Source organism: Euphorbia lathyris, chromosome 4 (genome assembly GCF_963576675.1).
Source record: "Euphorbia lathyris chromosome 4, ddEupLath1.1, whole genome shotgun sequence".
NCBI classification, from domain to species: domain Eukaryota; kingdom Viridiplantae; phylum Streptophyta; class Magnoliopsida; order Malpighiales; family Euphorbiaceae; genus Euphorbia; species Euphorbia lathyris.
In genome coordinates, this window is record NC_088913.1 from 39808920 (window position 1) to 39817574 (window position 8655).

The window sequence follows — 8655 nt, forward strand, 5'->3', positions numbered from 1 at the left end:
TAGCTAAAATTCTATTTTCAGTTAAGGGTTAATTCAAAGGAGGTTTTCTTCATTATTGTGAGGTTGTTGTGCTTTAATTCTTATCTTACCGCTTATTTGTTCATTGCATTTTAGAGATTTATTCTCAATTGATTATTCATTCTTCGAATGATAACTGCAGGTCGTTCTTTGAATTGGATTGTCATATGGCTGAATTGGTAAAGTTAGAGTTTTACCTAAACAAACCAATTATAGTAGCAATCGATAATATAAATTAAGTTAGTTTTGTATTTGAAAGAATAGATTCAGATTTGACAACATGAGATTGTCTTTCATGTGACATTAATACAAAAGTAATTGAGTTTATTTGAGTCGAATGAACAAATAACTTAGTTTCTGAATCGTCTACGCTGAGTGTCGGTTGGCTCAGGTCGGGTTCTTCTAATTCATAAGGCTTTCAATAGATTGAATCTTGACCGCTGGGGCTGGATTATTTATTGATTATGAACTAGTTATTTGCCGTGCTTGACTAGTTTAATATTAAGGAAGAATACTCCAAACTGATCCGGTATGTGTATAAGAGTCTATTTTATCTGTCAAATCAAGACTAATTGAATTCCTTGCCTGAGAATCCCTTGACTGAAATCTTATTTACTATATTTAATTTCAATTTTGATTTCGTTATTCCTGTTAACTTAGTTGATCAATCTACTCAAAACCCCCCATTTTATTTTACTCGTCTTTTTGGTTATTAATTTAGTTAAATCAGTACTAATCCTTTGGGTTCGACCTTTATTTACCCTTGTGCAAACCTGTTACTGAGGGTTGTGAAGTTATAATTATTTTTGGTGGATTCGACACCCATCAACACGAAAAATCTAAATTTTTGTTAAAAATTTTGGCGTTCCCCGGCAACGGCGCCAAAAACATGTTGAGCGATTTTCGGCAAGTGCACACTATACGCTTGTAGTAATAAAAGATATCGAACCCACAGGGAACACTTTTTAACTAAAACTTATTTTAATTCAGTTTTATTCAAGTCTTTAGGTTTAACTTAAAGAAAATCGTTTAATTAATTGTATTGGTTCGGATTAATTAAGATCAGATGAGAATATTATATTGAACTTAGAGAACAATTTTGTCTTGATATTTGATTACAAGATAGACGCTTTCGTATTTGGAATGAATCAAAGGTATAAAACTTATTCGCATTAAGCAAAGAAAACAACTATAACTTTGGTAGGATTATGAACATGGAATAATACAAGAATTTATGCAAGTAAATGGCTTTGAACCGTAGAAATCTCTTTGGATCGGAGCAGATTTCTACCTTAATCAAATTAGTATTTTATATCCGATAAGTCGCGATCACGATCATATCATCCGTAAAAACTAATTCTTTCAAGTGTTCAACAAAGTTTCTTTGTAAACTTGATTATATAAAACGTTTTAATAAAAACACCAATTTATCATTTTGAAAATCATTTTGTCAGAACAATATCAAAATAACAATAGGAAGAATATATTAAATAAAATAAATGTATTATTAGTGAATTGTTAATCTTCACAAGTTAACAGAGAGGAAGAAACATGGATAGCATTTTGACGAAATCTTTGAGATCCGGGTTGTCAATCTTTCCCTCAAACTCCGTAGATTTGTCAGACCCTTTTGCGCTTCAGCCGTTAGTTCTTCTCGCTGAATCTGTGAAATAGAGACCGCTAAGTCCACTACCAGAATGAAAACTTGTCTATGATCAACCTTTGCAACTAAATTAATACTACTGTGTTTATAACTAATCTAAGAACAACTTGTGTACATCAAGTTTGTTTGTACAGAAATGTAAGCTAACTTTCTAACTCTTTCTGAATCAGAATTTCTTCAACATAATAACAACTCTCTAATTTCTATAACTTTTTCCAACTCTGATTTCTGAAATGAATCACTTATTTATAGTTAGTGAATGGTTGTAATTGAAGGGTTGTGTCCGCTGGTGAAGGGTCGCTTTTATCCAAACGAACAGACGCGTTTTTTGGATTTCTGACATGTGAAAGCTGTGCAGAATTCTTCGCTGTCTCAACTGAGATTCTGAAAATCTCAGTCGCGATAGGGGGCACGGTGGAAGGCTGAAAATTTCGATTATTGGTGACTGGTGTTAGCATGTCGCGACTGAGATTCTGAAAATCTCAGTCGCGATAGGGGTATTCTTCCCCGTCTCTCGGCTGCTTCTTGTCTCCTTGAGTCGGTCTTCTGATTAATACGTATTTTTGGCACGTAACTTAGGTTTTTCCCTCGTTTTAGCTCCGTTTTAACTCCTATTTGGATTTAACCAAATAATTAAGTACCTTGCATCAAAGAAGTATATAAAGACGTAAAAGTATTCTAAATGAATATAATTAGCACGATTTCAATGTAAATTTAACGTATTTATATATAATATCTTAGGTATATTTTGGGCTTAACACTAGCTAAGCTTTTTTCTCTATTTTGCAGTTGTTCTCCCACATACATCATAGAATTATACGTTAACCAAAGCGTCTGGATCTCTTTTAAAGGTAGACTTATACACTTTAATATCATCGGTGTTATTAACGTGGAGCTAATATAATCACAACCATCACTTTTTTAGCTCAAAACATTGATGTGGTGAATGTGAACATTAGTAATAACTAGACCTGGTCATGGGTCGGGCTGGGCTGGGCTCGGGCCAGTCCAGGCAGGCTTTTGTATAAAAGTCCTTAGTCCAAGCCCAGTCCAGCCCATTAGTAATTTAGGCGGGCTCGGGCCGGGTTGGGCTCGGGCTTAAAAATCAAATCCCAAGCCCAGCTCATGTAAACCCATCTAAAGATATATATATAATTTTTTAATTATAAAAAATAAATTTTAATACTTAAAAATAAATATTTGATATATAAATATATAAATATAAAAAATTTATTAATTAATATCAGTAGGCGGGTCGGGCTGGGCCGGCCCGTGCTATTTGTATTAATCCCAAGCCCGCCCAAAAAATAAGTGGGCTTTAGCGGGCCTGGGTCGGCCTGGGCCTAACATTAATTATCATTGTCCAAGCCCCGGCCCAAGGGACACGGGCCTGGGCAGGCCGGGCGGGTACCCGGGCCCGTGGACAGGTCTAGTAATAACAATGAAAGACCTTAGGGATTTCGCTCCAACTCAGACAATATAGTTCCTACTTCCATATTATGGGTGGATGATATCGCCAACACTAGGGTACAGTTGGCCAGTCTGGCGCTTCTTCCTCACAATGAGGTTTGGGAACACCCGGACAACTGAAATCGGTGCTCAAATTTTTGTGAGGTTTTAAAACACCCTGACACTGGAACAGGATAGCGACTTGACATGGATCTTGTAAAAAATGATTTTGAGGATAGGTGGGGGGAAACAGAAACCTCCAACTAGTTACTCCTATAACAATCATTTGACCAGTGATCGAACCCCGCTAAATGATTCAACCTCAATCGGAACTCACCTGAACGTATCAGAGAATTATTCCCAATCGACTCGTTGGCGGGTAATCAGGGAAGTGATGTTTTTTCTCCATTTATAACTAACCAATCTACCCAATACGCAAGATTAATCAGTGAATCAAAGCCCAGGCTACTAACAATCCCCTTATGTACATATGGTAGGAAGGGTCTGCGGATTTGGCTTGGGATGTCACAACGCCTATCCCTACTCTTGTGGGCACTCCTTGCAGGGACATGAAGCAAAGTCGACTCCTCTTCCTCCCGATAATAATATTTAGAAGGAAACTCCTAAATTTAACGTTGACTTCATGAAGAAGTTGAACAAAGGTCTGAAGTAATACGACAGGCAAACCTAGCAATCAGTTATTAATATGGCATGATCGTCTTTCTCTAAATGAATTTAGGCTTACCTCATAGACAGAACATTCAAACAACCTTATCTACTAGATTATAAAGGAGAGAAGGATCCCACCTTGCATGTTTGAATCTATATGGATCATATAGACATTGTCGGGGCAGATGACATCTTGTTAGCACGTAGCCAATGTAGATGTCGAGCCTAAGTCAATTGATAGTGGGCTACTCCAACAAAACTTGCACCAACTTTATAATATACATCCCATCTTTGACGATGCAAAAGGCATTGTACTCCATTAAGCATGGACCTAGAGATAGTTTGTGATTTTAAGTTGAGAGGCTCTATGAATCATGTTTGGCCATTCGGAATATGGATTGCCATAGAGGCCACTGTTGGTCCCGTCTGATTAGTTCCAAGGGGGGGTTAGGAACTAATGTAACTTTTTCGTTTAATTATGCTGACTTAATTAATTCTTAAGTTATTTGACTTTATTTTGTTCAGCACGGCCGAGAGATGTAAGACAGCTTTAGTCAGATGCTGACTAGAACTATTTTACTTATGAGTTGGGAATCAACACTTGAGGTCAGCTTCCAACTTAGCACCACGATTACTCAGTGTCAGCTTTTACAATTTATATCCTGAGCAATTTAATCAAGCAACACATACAAATATATATTGAGAGAGAGTTAGAAATTACTCAGCAAGACTTACCCCGGTTCCGCCTCTCCGCCTACGTCCAGTCCCCAGAGTCCCTCCGGGCTTTTTCAATCCAATATTGAGCTCTTTAAAGGTAGAGCACAAACCATTTACAAGGCAGTTGAATATGCAAGAGTACCTTCCTCTATTCGTCTACTCAACTCCTACTGAGCGCTATAGCCAGACACTCAGATTCTCTACCACTGAGTACTTAAAACCGAGTACTCAGCACAACTCTCTCAATTTTACAATTGATACAAACTTGTTCTTTCTAGATGAAGAACACTTTAGATGATTACAGAATCAATCTAGCTTTTACACAGAAATGGAAATTTGGTGTAAGACCTTTTTTTCTTGTTTGAATGTGCTTTGTATGTATGCTCTTTTTCTCTTGTATTTATCGGCAATCGGAAAAGGATCCAAGAATGAACTTGTCCTTTTATAGTTGAAATCTGAAGTCTCAATCATTTGAATCTGGATCTATCCGTTGAATTCAAATGGCTCTTTCTTGCGTCATTGTTCTGGTCAGCTTCAGATTTGCAGGCCAATCCTATCGTCTGAATTTAGCAGGCGTCAGGCTTGTCTTCTTCCTGCAGGTTCGTCTTCTAGTGCCAGTTCGTCTTTTAGCTAACGGACAGTTGACCCATGCATCTCAAAATTGACTATGTGCGTAATTCCAAGGTTTCTATTATTGGTGCAGACAGATGTTGGATCTTGTGTTTTAGCAAACGGATCATTCGCGATGTCCTGACGAGTACTCAGCTTGACTTTATTGACGTTGCTTTTGTTCTTTGTTTCTGAGTCATATTCTTACTCAGCTTCCGTGGTCAGCTTCGTCTGCAAGCTTTAGTTTGGAGGAAGACTTCTCTTCTTTGATACTGAGTTGCATTCCACTCAGCTTCTTTGGTCAGCTTCATTTTTAAGCATTTGCTCTGAAGATGAATTTTCTTCTATCATGCTGAGTTACACTTTACTCAGCTTGTGCTGTGTTCTCATACTGACTTCGTCCTGTCTTACTTTTTATTTCTATTTTCATTTATACTTATACTCAACATTGAACAAACATATTAGTACAATTAAATCAATGCACTTAAATTTAATTGCCTCTTAATCATGGATTAACTTAAATAATTTTGTCAAATCAAAATCATATGGAAAGGTGTTTCAACAAACTCCCCCATTTTGATGTTGGCAAAATATTTAATTGTGGAACTCAGTATTGAGATTCCCCATGATTGAAATTCTTTTTATACTTCTGAAGTTACTCCCCCGTAATGGTTGCATCTATTGACTTAACTTAACTCTAAACCTTCTAAGATTTAATCGAGTGAAATTAAGACATGCATATACTGACTTAGTTCAATTCTAGACCTTCCAAGATCTAATTCAGATGAGCCTAGGTCAGCTTTCAGAAGAGTTCAATGCTTGACACATATGTTTACTCAGTTTGATACATAGTCAGTTTAGGTATCAGAGATATGATAGGATGTATCAGAGCTAATGTGTACTGAGTATGGTCCTTTTTAATTTTGTTTGTTTGTTCATTTAAGACAGATCAGCACAAAGTACAATAAGTAAGTAAGCATCACATAAGATTTGTCAATTTGAATAAAAGATGCATAAATATATAGATGGTCAGCATTAACAAAATAGAACACGCCAGATAAAATTACAAGTCAAGTACTAAGATTAGTCAATCTATTTCTTTCTGTTGACTTGAGCTTGATTAGCTAATCCTTTGCCTTTGGCGTTTCTTTGTTGCTGAACCTGAGTTCCAGAACCAGATGCCTCCCCCATTTTCTGCTGAGTTCCAGCAGCTTGCTTTTCTTTCTCCCCCGTTTTGCCATCATCAGAAGATGGAGGAATAAATGTCTCGCGAAGAACAGCACGAGTTAGTTTGGCTGAGTATGCTTGGAGTTGAATCGTACTCTCCCGAAGACCGTCGAAGACTGCCATGCCATTGTCCAGAGTGGCAGCAGGGATCCTAATGTTAGCACTTAGCATGCTCAAGAGATACTCCTGTAATTTCCCGATCCAAGTTATAGATTCTGACAGCTTGGAATAAGATTGATGGTACATTTTGAGCAACGCAACATCATAGAACTGACGTTGAGCATTGGTATGCTGGACATGGTTAAGTGTGGCTTGAGAATACTTCAGAATCTCATTTGTCTTTACTTGGTCAGTATCCATCTCTTCTTTACTCAAGTTGAGTAGGCGAACAGCTTCACTAATTTGCTCAATGGAACACTGGGAGGAGGAGGAGATTAATTCACAAGCTCCGGTCAGCTCAGAACTTAGCTGGGTAAAGAGTTGATGAACCTTAGCAGAGGTTGCATAGATTGAGTTCGCAGCTGACAAATTATTGAGTTGACCCTGGAGAGAGTTCATATGATTGACCATTGTCAGCTGGAGTTCAGCCAGCTTCACGATAGATTCTTGCTTGGGTTGTTGAGATTGAAAAGATGTCATAACACTCAGTAAGTCATTGAGACCCTTGATTTCAGTCAAAAGTTGAGTGACAGAAGAGAGTTGAGTTGGCTCAATATTGACAGACCCAGCAGCATCGGCATTAGATTGATGAATATCCTGGAGTAAAGCTTGAGCTGAGTCAATGATTCTTCGTCTAGACTCAGTAGTATGCAAGTAAGCATAGGATTCATCATTTTGTGGTTCAGATGCCGGAATTGGAATAGTAGCAGATGGAGGAGGTGTTTGGTGCTGTCCAGACTTGGATGTGCCAGCTTGGTCAGCAGCTGGACTTTTATTCAGATTACCAGACGGAACTGACTGGTTATCATTCTGCGATAAAGGAGTAGGAAGAGGTGGATCGGCAGAGATATTGACCTGTTTAGAGTCAGCCTGAAGCTGATTAGTTGCATAAGGCTGAGGTAGTTCAGAGCTGGCCTGAGCTGGATTTTCCTTTGCTAACTCGTTGTCTTGAGTAGCAGGAACTTCGAGCACTTGCTCGGCAGAAACAGGACCTTGAGGAGCTTTGGGGTCGGCTTGTTCCTTAGCTTGAGAAACAGAGGCTTGCTTTTTCTTGATTTGGTCAAAAGTCGGTTCAACGACGGTGTTGAAGAACTGGAACTGAAGTGTGGTGAGGTCAGAAATTGGTTCCCTTAGCGGAGAATCGTCTAGAAGATCAATGACTGGAGATTTTTGAGCCTTTCGTTTGAGGCGTTTCCCTGTGCTGACTTTTGGAGGAGAAGGATCAGCAGCAATGGAGTCAAGAGACTCGGAGGAGGAGTTCAGCCCAAGGTCAGCATTGAGATCTATCACAGCTTTGTCTTTCATTGTGGACTCAGCATCAACTGTCTTACTTGGCTCAGTTGGATTCTCAGTTAGCTCAGCATCAACTGTTTGATTTTGCTCAGCAGCAACTGTCTCACTTAGCTCAACATTATCTGTCTTTTCAGCATCAAACTGACCTCCAAGATCACCCAGTTCTTCTTCTTGGTCAGCAAGAGGTTTCTCAAGATCGATATCTTGACTTCTCACAAAGTGTGAGTCTTTAGAGACTAAAAAGTCTAGAGGAGGTGCATCAATCGGCTTTAACCCAAAAGGTTTCTTCTTCTTTTGCAAAGGTTGCTCAAGAGTTTCCTCACTTTCTTCTTCAGTCTCTACTGGCCTTTTCTGTTTTTCTGCTGACTCAGGTTCCTCCTGACCTTGCTCAATATCAACTTTCTTTGCACGTGATACAAACCGAATTTTCTTCGGAGTTGAGTTAATGTCTTTGAAAGAGGTTTGGGCAGCTTTCCTCTTTTTATCATGCCTAGTGCGATCAGCAGGTTCCTTGCTTACCACCACTGTCTTTCCTTGCTTGGTTGGCATAGCTTGTGCTCCTTCCTTAGCATTAACTTCTTCTACATTCTCCTCAATAACCCCCTTTCCTTTCTTAGACTTGAGGGGTTGGTTGTATGCTAACCCAAACAGCAGTGCCGCTGTGATTTCAGTACCCCATGACTCAGCTTCACCGATCGTGCTTACGTGATGGTCTTCAAGAATTCTCGTGATGAGGGAGCCCATCCTGAGTTTCCCAGTACTCTGTTGCAATGCACTGATAAGAAAGATGGGCATATTGAGTGGTTGGTAGGTCAGCATGTGCCAGATAAAATTCTGCTCGAAATTAGAGG